The sequence below is a fragment of the Arachis ipaensis genome, chromosome B07 (genome assembly GCF_000816755.2).
Source record: "Arachis ipaensis cultivar K30076 chromosome B07, Araip1.1, whole genome shotgun sequence".
NCBI classification, from domain to species: Eukaryota; Viridiplantae; Streptophyta; class Magnoliopsida; order Fabales; family Fabaceae; genus Arachis; species Arachis ipaensis.
The window spans coordinates 84,921,456-84,935,414 of record NC_029791.2 but is presented as its reverse complement, the minus strand read 5'-3'; the positions used below and the strand labels follow the sequence as shown (position 1 = coordinate 84,935,414).

The 13,959-nt window shown below is 37.9% G+C and overlaps 1 long non-coding RNA gene across 1 annotated transcript; it reads left to right on the top strand.

Moving 5' to 3' along the window:
* On the top strand, window positions 742–1,284 carry LOC110264668. Its single transcript, XR_002350845.1, has 3 exons — window positions 742–813; window positions 904–1,038; window positions 1,174–1,284. It is a non-coding gene; the product is annotated as an uncharacterized LOC110264668 (long non-coding RNA).

Sequence of the window (13,959 nt, the reverse complement as noted above, 5' to 3'; positions counted from 1 at the left end):
TTTGGGTGTATTTTATACCTGTATCTTATTTTGTCTGAATAACATGAAATCTGTTTAGACTACCGGCTGTGAACTTGGGAAGTGATGATCCTTCCTCTCAAGGACGCACAGAACAGAGTAGTGTAAACCAGCCGTCACAGAGCATGTAATTTCTCTTTCAAATAACCGTTACTTTTGTTCTTCTATTACCCTTCTACTTCTAATTCTGTATATATGTTTTTTAGAAAAAAAAGCCCTTTATTATTTTATTCAAGAAAAAAAAGGCAGGAAAAAAAAGCAAAAACTGCAAGTATGTAAGTTCTCAAAAAACAAAGCCTATCTTCTTTTTGAATTGTTCGGGTGTATTTTTTGACCTTCATTGGGTGTATTTTAGGTTGAGTCCGTCTGATTCGAATATGATGATTGTGAGGGAACAGACACCGTCGGATGCGCTTGCAATGTGAGTTTTCCAAGAGTATTTAAACCTTATAACCTTATTATTTTCAAAAGCGTTGTTAACCCTTCTTTTTTCTTCTTGTTTAGAGTCCCGATTCAGGTTTTTGTGCCGGCATTCTCCCCCCCGATATTGTGGTAAGTGTTACTTCTACGAACTTTGGGTGTATTTTATGTATTGATTTGGCTGTATTTTTTACATTCGATTGGGTGTAAGTTTAGTATTTCATTTCTTGTTTCGCAATTCTTGCAGAGCATGGCGCTTTCGGATCACCCAAAGGGGGAATTCATATCACCGAAAACGAAAAGGAATTCAGGGTGGAAGCCTACCCGAGTTTCATTCCCTTCATAGATAGAAAAAAAATAACTTCGCATCCATATGTAAGTTTTCGTTTGCTAAATTTGTTAGTACGCTTATTTACTTATATGCCAAATAAAATAACACACTGTTGAAATGTGGCAATCCTTCAGATTTTTGCTCCTGTTTGCCACTCGGGGCATTGGTGGTTATGGATAATAAATACAACAAAGCGGAAATGTCATATACTTGACCCGCTACACAAAAAAGCTCCAAGCGATGAGAGAAAGGACATTAATAAATTCACTGTAAGTTGCCTCTGTCTTCTTTACTTTAATAGATAGGTCTATTTCGTTAGTTGTGTTGGGTGTATATTGTCCATTCAGTTGGGTGTATCTTGTGCATTTATTTGGGTGTATTACTGATTTGTTTTGCTATTTAAGGGATATGTATTTTCAAGATTGATAACATATGCCGGCAGGGAACCTCTGCAGAAAGGGGAGAACGAGAAGAAAATTAAAGCATCATATGTTAAAATATCAGGCCAAAAAACAAGGTATAAATTTGTGACTCTGAACATTAAACTTTTGTAAATGAAATTTGTAATTTATTTTCTTCGTTTTCAGCTATGACTGCGCTATGTACGTTATGAAGTGGATGGAGTTAATTGAGCCGGAAAACATCAAAAAGGGGAAGTATGAATGGGATAATTGGCCATAGGTAACTGTCTTTAGAACTATATAACTCTGTATTACTTTACTGAATTAATATTGCTGTTTAAACAGAATATACTTTTTAATTGTAGGAGGAGGTGGACCACTATAAAGTGGAGTATGCTTCCCGGATACTATTCATTGAGATGAATAAACAGAGAGATCGGGTAATTAGAGAGAGTAGTGCTATAAGGCTGTCGAAGCCATCCTCTGTATTATTGAGTCCGTTTTGTCAGATTAATTCTGCTGATATAGAAACTGCGTAATCCAACTGTTGGGTAGTTTGTAAATTGAACAAATGATGTAAATATTTGCCATTTATCAACAACTTCTATTCCATGTATATTTCTTCCCATAGTTAAACTATCTGTGCTGGTAAACTATCTGTGATGTATTCAAAAGCTGTATTACAGGTGGTAAAATATGAAGGAAAAAATCAAGGCATATATAAACGCAAATTATAAACTGTTACACCCAACGCAAGTCTAATAATACACCCAAGATTGCATAAAATATACACCCAAACTGTGTGTGCTATATTCAAAATATATGAATTACATGTACTAAAATATGAAGAAAAACATCAAATCAAATATACACCCATAACCTACGAATTTTTACAGCTTTTGTTCTATATGTATCTAAATATGTGTCTATATGTAAATTGTGAATTAACAAAAATACACCCAAAAGAACAGTGCTTTTACACCCATATTCTATAAAACTGTACACCCAAAGAGTTATCCCCTGCTGCTGGTACCCTGAACTGATAATTCATAACGTGTCCTTGATATTGGCTGGAATTTGAATGCGCCGCTGATGCAGCATCAAACAGGTTTATCTGAATATAACACTCACACATTAGCTAACCTATTAACGAGAAAAATAAACTCAATCGCCACAAATTTAAAGAACATTACTTTTACCTCGCTTAAAACTTTTTTCTTCTTCTTCTTTGTGGCATTTGCAATCTGTTTCTCCAGCTTTGAACTAGCCTATTTTTTGGACGTCCTCTTGTTCGAATCCTTGGCGGGCTTTGAACTCGTTAACGGATTTCAAGTTGGCGTCTTCGTGGGATAAAGAAGATGTCCCCTTCCTTTTGGCTTGTAATGCTTCCATCTCGGCCATGACGTTATCGTACGCACGGTGCAGAATTGCAGTCAGCTCCTCTGATTCGGAGGCAAATTCGCAAATATTTTGTGAACGAAAAACCAATTGGTCGAACCTCTTGCTTCTTGGCTCCATTAGTGGCTCGTCGTGGCTGCTCTTGATGTGTGTGTGTGTCGCCTCTTTACCTTCTTGCTCCATCGTTCCAGTATGTATCTAGGTGACACTTGGCTTACTTGTTCGAAGCTTAACACGCTTAGTGTGTGACGGCACAGTATCCCTCTCGACTCGAATAATAAGCATTGGCATTTTACCTCGGCTGCAACTGAGTCGTAAGTAACCACGAACTTGTTGAATATTGAGCTGGAAACTTGTTCTCCAACTTCGTATACTGAATAGCCTAGAGCGGAATTCTTTAATCTGGTGGTGTAATTCGCCTTTCCTCTTAATTGCGCTTGGACTTCCCTAAACTTTGCATGAGTGTACGCCTCTTGAAACTGAGCTTCAATAGAGGATTTGGTTGCACACGGTATGACCGTATGAAAATCTGCAGCATCTGATTCTCTCTCTGCTTGCTCCCTGCTTCCGAGGCAATTATCGTATTGTTTGACGAACTGAATAAGCGAGCTGTTCCGGGTGATATACTTGTTAAAAAAATGAATGCATGCTCTCGCTCCTTTGTGTGCTTCTCATCCCTGCCCAAAAGTGGTGATCCAGATAGATAAGAACCCATATGTGACGGTCTTCGTATAGATCTGCATAATACACCCAAACACAGACTGTAAATACACCCGAGAGAACATGCAATATACACCTCTGCTACAGATTTTAAAAAGACATTACCTCAGAGCCACTTATTGTCCGCAAGACCAAAATTCAGCAGAAAATCATTCCAATTCCTATCGAATGAGTCTTTGCTGTGAGAGTTCCAAACAACTTGGCTCATTTCTTGTTTGATATCGGCATGTCCCTTGTACCCATTTAATTTGCTTGGATTCTTCTTCATGATGTGCCAAATACACCAACGGTGAATTGTCGTTGGCATACAGGCCTCTAAAGCCCTTTTCATTGATGCGCACTGATCGGTGAGAAACCCTTTCGGAGCGTTTCCTCCCATGCAACGAAGCCAGCATTGAAATAACCATTTGAATGATTCAATTTCTTCGTTCTTCATCAAAGAGCATCCGAGAAGTGTTGACTGACCGTGGTGATTCACCCCGACAAAAGAACCACAGACCAAATTATACCTGAAACAAATTACCATAGTCCAGAATGCAAAATCATTAGGTACACCCCAACAAATGCTTTGTATACACCCAATGGAACAGCCAATATACACCTCTGCTGCGGATTCATAAAAATACATTAATTTAGCATCATAAACAGGGCCAGTTTGTTACCTGTTTGTATTGTAGGTGGTGTCGAATGAAATGACATCTCCGAAATACTCAAAGGCAGCTCTGCTTCTTGCATCGGCCCAAAAAGCCAGCTTAATCGATTGATCCTCTTCGAGTTGGAGCTCAAAAAAGAAATTCTGATTCTTCTCTTTCATTCTTAACAAATATTTCCCGAATTCCTTTGCATCTTCTTGTTCGGAAACATTCTGCACTTCCCTGATAATATAATTTCTCACATCCTTTTCGATAAAATTTAACTCACGGTGACCCCCGGCAGCCGCAACAAATGATTGGTATGTTTTGCTTGGTCTGATACCGGCCTCCTCGTTATTCTCTATTGTACGACGAATGGACATGCTTAGTTCCCTCTGCTGTTTGAGCATTTCTGCTTTGCTTGGACAGCAGGGGTGTGAATGATCCAACACATCCTTTGAAATGATCTAAGCACCGACATCCTTCAATGTGTGTATATAAATTCTTGCAGGACAGTTCAGACCAGCTGTCGGATTGGTCTTCTCGGTCGGAAGTATTTTAGATTTCCATTTTCCCTTCATCTTCCATTGTTAACCAACTTTGAGCCTATACTAAACCCATTTGTTCTTAATTTTAGCACATCATAAGCCTTAAGTGAAAAATAATAAGTGTCCCTTGTCTGGATCTTTGATTAGCTTAGGCTAGTGAGAGCGTTTATCATTCAAGTTTGGGAACATTGGGGTAAGGATAAAAGGGTGTTTTTATATTTTTGTCAAAATTTTAGGAATTGGGTACATAGTCATGTTTGAATTATGTTAAACCATATGCATTGATGTTCTAAAAAAAAAGAAGAAGATAATAATAATAAAAATAGAAAAGAAAAGTAATAAAAAGGGGACAAAATACCCAAAGTGAAGTCAATAAGAATCTATGCATATGTGTGATGATCAAAAAGAGAATACATGAGTGTATGAAAAAGTGAAGAATGGGTAGTTAGGTTAGCTTTGAATTATATAGGTTGTCATAGGTTAGGTGGGAAGCTTAGGTTGATCAAAGATTCAAATTCTAGTCCACTTGACCATATGCATCCTACCTTGACCCTAGCCCCATTACAACCATGGAAGTCCTCATGATATTTGTATGCATGTACTAAATAATTGTTGATTGTTAGATGACTTGCAAATTTTGAGAAACATGACTAAAGGAGAATTGAGTGATTAAGCCCTAAACACTGAGTGAATTGAGTGAATACACATCCGGTGAGGGGTTTGGTCACTCAATTATATGTTCTTGTGCATTATATTGTATCTTCTTGCAAGTTGTTTGTTGGTTAGTTTTGAAAATCTCAATTCAATTCTTTGGACTTTGATCATAGTGTATTGACTCTTTGCCTTGGCCCTAAGGCTTGTTTCGGATTAATTGGAATCTCTTGTTTGTTTTGTACCAAACTAAATGGGAACCACAGTGTACATATATATAGATAGCATTAAGTGTAGTTGTATGCACGTAGTTAGTTGCATTTAATAAATTGCTTACCCTCCTTATCATTCTCCTTTGATTGTGATTAGCATGAGGACATGCTATTGTTTAAGTGTGGGGGAATTGATGAGTCCATATTAGACGATATATTTTGCTTTGATTTGAGTGGATTCTATCATATAAGCCCACATTTATTCATGCAAATAGCATGCTTTTGTGTTTTCTCTCTAGATTGTGCCTAAATGTGAAAATATGCATTTTTGTGCTTAAATTAGTTATTTTAATCCCACTTTTATGCCACTCGATGCCATGACATGTTTGATGAGTGATTTTAGGTCCTAAAGGCAAGTTTGTTAAGGCAAAAGTGGAAGGAAGCATGTACAAAAGGAGAAAACATGAAGAAAACAAAGGAAAAGCACACATTGGAGTGTGCGTTCACACAATCTAGTGTGCGTACGCACAAAAACCACAAAACCATGTGTGCGTACGCACAACCGCCTGTGCGTACGCACGAGAGGAAAATCAGCATGTGTGTGGACACACACACCTGTGAGTCCGCACACGTCCCAGCGCGTGACTCATTTAATGAAAATTGCTGGGGGCAAATTCTGGGCCTCCAGAGCCCAGTTTTTAGACTTTTTGATGCTGATTCTTCCTATATTAAGCAAGGCCTCACTCCATTTGAAGGGGGGAGCAATTAAGGTTAGATTTTAGTCATGTAGTTCATTTTCTAGAGAGAGAAGCTCCCCCTTCTCTCTAGAACCTAGGGTTTTTAGTTTAATTTCCTTGTAATTGCTACTTTTAATTCTTGTTTTAATCTAGTTTCTTCTACCTTTCTTTACTTTATTGTCTTATTCTCTTTAATTTATCATGTAAATTTCTCATTTTAGTTGTCTTTTATGTTTATGCACACTCCTGTTATTTTAATTTACATTTAATGCAATTTTATATTTTATGTCATTTATTTCTTCATTGAGTTGCTATCTTTATTTTCCTTGCTTGGTAGTTGTAGCATTTTATATTTGTTGTCATTTTATCATGCTTTCTTTATATTCCCACCAAGTGTTTGAAAAAAATGCTTGGTTGGGTTTTTACTTAGTTTTTCACACTCTTGGTAGGGAATTTGAGTGTTTGGGTGAACTTGAGTGGTGGATGTCCATTCCACATTGTGTGAGGATTGTTAATTAATTTAGTTTCCCTTGACTCTAAGTGACCCACTAGTGTTGACTTAGGACTTAGGGATTGTGATTAATTATGTCTAGTTGACTTATCCTCGATGTAGGGTTGACTAATTGGGATTAATCCATACACAATTACCTTGTTTGTGGTCCACAACTAGGATAGGAATCCTTAGTTACCCAATTCTTGCCAAGAGTTGCCATTTACATTCCTTGCATTGCCTTTACTTGCTTTCCTTTACTTTCTTGCATGCTCATTTAATTCCTTGCTATTTACATTGCCTTGCTCTCTTGCATTCACAACTCCCAATCCCCCATGCTCTCTCTCATAGCCAATGATTTTACACTTCATTGCAACTTCTAGGGAAGACGACCTGGAAGCTAAATACTCTCGGTTATTTGAATTTGAATATTTGACATTTGATTAAGAGAATTCATTGTTGGTTTGGACTATGCTACCAACAAATTGATTCTTGTTTTGATCGATTCTGAACCACATAAGAATTCTCTTATCAATGGGAAGAAATGAAGTTTGGTCATTGATTATACCACACACTTTGATATATCAAAGTATTGGTAGGATTACTTGTCACTATATCCATCCAACCCCCAACCTAATCCGATGTGAGAAAGCATTTCTAGTATGATTTCCTCATTCCTCTTCCAAGGTTCAGAGGAAATCCAAGTATGAGCAATTTCTCTTCTGAGACAATTGCTCAATTAGATGAAGATCGAAAGCTTTCAAGCAAATCAAGAGAAAAGACAGAAGAAGAAGAATGAAAATTATTATTGATCTATTGAATTACAATAGAGCTCCCTAATCCAATGAAGAGGGGATTAGTTATTCATAGCTCTGGGAATGGAAAATTGAATTGTAAATTGCATTCTCAAAATAAAACTGAACTGCAGATAGTAATACAAAAAGTGTTTGCAATCCTAGATCCCCAGGTGCCAATCCTTCTCTTTTCTAACTTAAATTCTATCCTATTTATACACTTTATTCATTTAGCCTTGAAGTCTTGGATGTGGGCTTTGGCCCTTGTTGAAGCTAGTTGAGAGTGGTTCTTAGTGATGCTGACGTGGGCTTGAGCTAACCAATGTTCATGAGCTTGCATGGGTGCCACTAGAATTGAGCTTGGCATGAACGTTGGTGACTAACGTTGGTGGCCACTAACTTTGGCTACGTTCCCTTTTAGTCCTTGGGGAACGTTAGAGGTAACGTTAGTGCACCAACGTTACTACCAATGTTGGCCTAGTCACGCGTACGCATCGCCCACGCGTACGAGTCAAAATTTTGGGAATTGGGTACATACTCATGTTTGAATTATGTTAAACCATATGCATTGATGTTCTAAAAAAAAGAAAAAGATAATAATAAAAAAAATTGAAAAGAAAAGTAATAAAAGGGGACAACATTCCCCAAAGTGAAGTCAATAAGAATCTATGCATATGTGTGATGATCAAAAAGAGAATACATGAGTGTATGAAAAAGTGAAAAATGGGTAGTTAGCGTAGCTTTGAATTGTATAGGTTGTCATAGGTTAGGTGGGAAGCTTAGGTTGATCAAAGATTCAAATTCTAGTCCACTTGACCATATGCATCCTACCTTGACCCTAGCCCCATTACAACCATGGAAGTCCTCATGATATTTGTATGCATGTACTAAATAATTGTTGATTGTTAGATGACTTTCAAATCTTTGAGAAACATGACTAAAGGAGAATTGAGTGATTAAGTCCTAAACATTGAGCAAATTGAGTGAATACACATCCGGTGAGGGGTTTGGTCGCTCAATTCTATGTTCTTGTGCATTATATTGTATCTTCTTGCAAGTTGTTTGTTGGTTAGTTTTGAAAATCTCAATTCAATTCTTTGGACTTTGATCATAGTGTATTGACTCTTTACCTTGGCCCTAAGGCTTGTTTTGGATTAATTGGAATCTCTTGTTTGTTTTGTACCAAACTAAATGGGAACCACATTGTACATATATATAGATAGCATTTAGTGTAGTTGCATGCACGTAGTTAGTTGCATTTAATAAATTGCTTACCCTCCTTATCGTTCTCCTTTGATTGTGATTAGCATGAGGACATGCTATTATTTAAGTGTCGGGGAATTGATGAGTCCATATTTGACGATATATTTTGCTTTGACTTGAGTGGATTTTATCATATAAGTCCACATTTATTCATCCAAATAGCATGCTTTTGTGTTTTCTCTCTAGATTGTACCAAAATGTGAAAACATACATTTTTGTACTTAAATTAGTTATTTTAATCTCAATTTTATGCCACTCGATTCCATGACATGTTTGATGAGTGATTTTAGGTCCTAAAGGCAAGTTTGTCAAGGCAAAAGTGGAAGGAAGCATGTACAAAAGGAGAAAACTTGAAGAAAACAAAGGAGAAGCACACATTGGAGTGTGCGTGCGCACAACCTAGTGTGCGCGCACAAAAACCACAAAACCATGTGTGCGTACGCGCAACTGTCTGTGCGTACGCAAGAGAGGAAAATCAGCATGTGTGCAGATGCACACACCTGTGCGTCCACACACGTCCCAACGCGTGACTAATTTAATGAAAATCGCTGGGGGCAATTTCTAGACCTCCAGAGCCCAGTTTTTGGACTTTTTGATGCTGATTCTTCCTATATTAAGCAAGGCCTCACTCCATTTGAAGGGGAGAGCAATTAGGGTTAGATTTTAGTCTTGTAGTTCATTTTCTAGAGAGAGAAGCTCCCCCTTTTCTCTAGAACCTAGGGTTTTTAGTTTAATTTTCTTGTAATTACTACTTTTAATTCTTGTTTTAATCTAGTTTCTTCTACCTTTCTTTACTTTATTATCTTATTCTCTTTAGTTTATCATGTTAATTTCTCATTTTAGTTGTCTTTTATGTTTATGCACACTCTTGTTATTTTAATTTACATTTAATGCAATTTTATGTTTTATGTCATTTATTGCTTCATTGAGTTGCTATCTTTATTTTCCTTGCTTGGTAGTTGTAGCATTTATTATTTGTTGTCATTTTATCATGCTTTCTTTATATGCCCACCAAGTGTTTGACAAAATTCTTGGTTGGGTTTTTAGTTAGTTTTTCACTCTCTTGGTAGGGAATTTGAGTGTTTGGGTGAACTTGAGTGGTGGGTGTCCATTCCATCTTGTGTGAGGATTGTTAATTAATTTGGTTTCCCTTGACTCTAAGTGACCCACTAGTGTTGACTTAGGACTTAGGGATTGTGATTAATTATGCCTAGTTGACTTATCCTCGATGTAGGGTTGACTAATTGGGATTAATCCACACACAATTACCATTTTTGTGGTCCACAACTAGGATAGGAATCCGTAGTTACCCAATTCTTGCCAAGAGTTTCCATTTACATTCCTTGCATTGCCTTTACTTGCTTTCCTTTACTTTCTTGCATGCTCATTTAATTCCTTGCTATTTACCATGCCTTGCTCTCTTGCATTCACAACTCCCAATCCCCCATCCTCTATCTCATAGCCAATGGTTGTACACTTCATTGCACTTCCTAGGGAAGACGACCCAGGAGCAAAATACTCTCGGTTATTTGAATTTGAATGTTTAACATTTGATTAAGAGAATTCATTGTTGGTTTGGACTATGCTACCAACGAATTGATTCTTGTTTAGTGATGCTGATGTGGGGTTGAGTTAACCAATGTTCATGAGCTTGCATGGGTGCCACTAGAATTGAGCTTGACATGAACGTTGGTGACTAACATTGGTGGCCACTAACTTTGGCTAACGTTCCCTTTTAGTCATTGGGGAACGTTAAAGGCAACGTTAGTGTACCAACGTTACTACCAACGTTGGCCTAGTCACGCGTACGCATCGCCCACGCGTACGAGTCAAACTAGATTTTTTTCCATTTTGCGCGTGCACGTCGCCCATGCGTACGCAAGACTTGCTATTTTTCCATTTTCACGCGTACGTGTCATCAACGTGTATGCGTCATATCAAAAGTTTCCAATCTCAAAACTGAAATTTGATTGCAGACGTTGGAGGTAACGCTCACTTGTGCGTACGCACACTGCCTTGTGCGTGCGCACACTTACAGTTTTTCTTCTTGTGCGTATGCACACAAGGCAATTCTTCCAGCTCCAATTTTGAGAATAGTCGAGGACGTTGGGGGTAAGGTTAGTTCACCAACGTTTCCTCCAACGTTGGACACTTGTGCATACGCATACTGCCTTGTGCGTAAGCACACTAAGCAATCCAACCAGCTCCAACTTTTGATACTTATCAAGGACGTTGAGGGTAATGTTGGTTCACCAACGTTCCCTCTAACATTGGCAACCTTTCTCCTCAAAACGTTACCAGCAACGTTGGTGAGCTAACTTTGGCCACCAACGTTGCACTTTAGCTCTTTGGAACATTGGGGGCAACGTTGGTGAGCTAAATTTTGCCACCAACGTTGCCTTCTCTACTTCTTTCTCACCCTTCCTCTGCTTCTCTTCACCTATCATCAACCAAACAAATGAATCAAAGCTTTGCCATAATCACAAGATTCATGCACCATTCATAGCATCAAGTAATTTCTTGCATAAATCTCATGAAAATGAACATAATTAACCATGCTTGATTTAATCAAGGTATGCATGAAATTCTCATCCAAATACTTAGTTATTACTCAAGAAAGTGCATGAAACTCTATAAAAAAAATGAAAAAAGCTTGTGAAACTAGCCTAAGATGCCTAGGAATTATGGATTTCACTAATAGTGATGATGTTTTATGATGAGGATGTTGATAAGAATTGGTGCATGAAATTGTGATCGCAACGGCGCCAAAAACTTGGTACGCACGTTCATAATCTCAATTCTTCTTCACAACTCCACACAACTAACCATCAAGTGCACTGGGTCGTCCATGTAATAAACCATACGTGAGTAAGGGTCGATCGCACGGAGATTGTCGGCTTGAAGTAAGCTATGGTCATCCTTGTAAATCTCAGTCTGGCAGATTCAAATGGTTATGGGATTTTGATAATTAAAATATAATTAAAACAGAAAATAAGATAGAAATACTTATGTAATTTATTGGTGAGAATTTCAGATAAGCGTATGGAGATGCTTTGCTCCTTCTGAATCTCTGCTTTCCTACTGCCTTCATTCAGTCATTCATACTCCTTTCCATGGCAAGCTTTATGTTGGGGGATCACCATTGTCAATGGCTACCGTCCGTCCTCTCAGTGAAAATGGTCCAAATGCACTGTTGACCGCACGGCTAATCATCTATCGGTTATCGATCACGTTGGAATAGGATCTATTGATCCTTTTGCGTCTGTCACTATGCCCAACACTCGCGAGTTTGAAGCTCGTCACAGTCATCCCTTCCCAGATCCTACTCGGAATACCACAGACAAGGTTTAGACTTTTCAGATCTCAGGAATGGCCGCCAATAATTCTAGCCTACACCACGAAGACTCTAATCGTGAACTAAGAGGCTAAGAGATACACACTCAAGCTATTGCAGATAGAACGGAAGTGGTTGTCAGGCACGTGTTCATAGGTGAGAATGATGATGAGTGTCACGGATCATCACATTTATCAGGTTGAAGTGCGACTGAATATCTTAGAATAAGAATAAGCTTAAATTGAATAGAAAAACAATAGTACTTTGCATTAATTCATGAGGAACAGTAGAGCTCCACACCTTAATCTCTGGGTGTAGAAAGTCCATCGTTGAAAATACATAAGTGATGAAGGTCCAGGCATGGCTGAATGGCCAGCCCCCTAAACGTGATCAATGGTCTCAGTTTTGAAATGTGAAAACTGGATACAAAATAAATCTCTAAAAGTAGTTTTTATACTACACTAGTAACTAGGATTTACAGAAAATGAGTAACTAAGTACAGATAGTGCAGAAATCTATTTCCGGGGCCCACTTGGTGTGTGTTTGGGCTGAGCATTGAAGCTTTCACGTGTAGAGACTCTTCTTAGAGTTAAACGCCAGGTTGCAGCTTGTTTGTGGTGTTTAACTTTGTTTTGTAACCTGTTTCTGGCGTTTAACTTCAGAATAGGGCAGGAAGTTGGCGTTTAAACACCCGTTTGCGTCGTCAAAACTCGGGCAAAGTATGGACTATTATATATTTCTGAAAAGCCCAAGATGTCTAATTTCCAACGCAATTGAGAGCGCGCCAATTGGGCTTCTGTAGCTCCAGAAAATCCACTTCGAGTGCAGGGAGGTCAGAATCCAACAGCATCTACAGTCCTTTTTCAGCCTCTCAATCAGATTTTTGCTCAGGTCCCTCAATTTCAGCCAGAAAATACTTGAAATCACAGAAAAACACACGAACTCATAGTGAAGTCCAGAAATGTGGATTTTGCTTGAACACTAATAAAAATATACTAAAAATTAACTGAATCATACTAAAAACTATGTAAAAACAATGCCAAAAAGTGTATAAATTATCCGCTCATCACAACAGCAAACTTAAATTGTTGCTTGTCCCCAAGCAACTGAAAATCAAATAGGATAAAAAGAAGAGAATATACTATTAATTCCAAAATATCAATGAAACTTAGCTCCAATTAGATGAGTGGGACTAGTAGCTTTTTGCCTCTGAACAATTTTGGCATCTCACTTTATCCTTTGAAGTTCAGAATGATTAGCATCTATAGGAACTCAGAATTCAGATAGTGTTATTGATTCTCCTAGTTCAGTATGTTGATTCTTGAACACAGCTACTTTATGAGTCTTGGCCGTGGCCCTAAGCACTTTATTTTCCAGTATTACCACCGGATACATAAATGCTACAGACACATAACTGGGTGAACCTTTTCAGATTGTGACTCAGCTTTGCTAGTGTAACAACCCTGATTTTCGAGTACGCGAGATCTTTTCTAAAGGCACAGATTTCTCCGAAAGATCAGTAAAAGGGAATACCTCTTCTGTGTCATCAAGCATCTCAATCCTCATTGTCATTATATTATCTTTAACTCAGGACCTTAGTTGAGACAAGCTCGATAACGCGGTCACGAAGAACCTAGTTTTTGAACCGTATTGGTTAAGGGTTTTGATTCTGTTTTTCGTAAATAGTCTCAGTTTGACAAACCAGACTCGATTTATGAGAGGAGAGAGATAATAGTATAATATTATCATTATATTAGTATTAGAAAATGCTTGCATGATATTATAAGGTTACCTGGTCTGTTTTAGTTAAAAATAAAAAATCGGTTTAACCGGCTTTACGGTTTACTGGTGCAGCTTAGCACCAGCACTCTTTGGTGACTTTAGCAATGCTAAGGCCTCATTATACATGTTTTATTCTCATAATAAATATGTTACTAGTGTCATTTATGCTAATAGCTCAGAAAATAATTTTTAGAGATGTTTTTACGAGTGTTCCGATACACCTAGTTT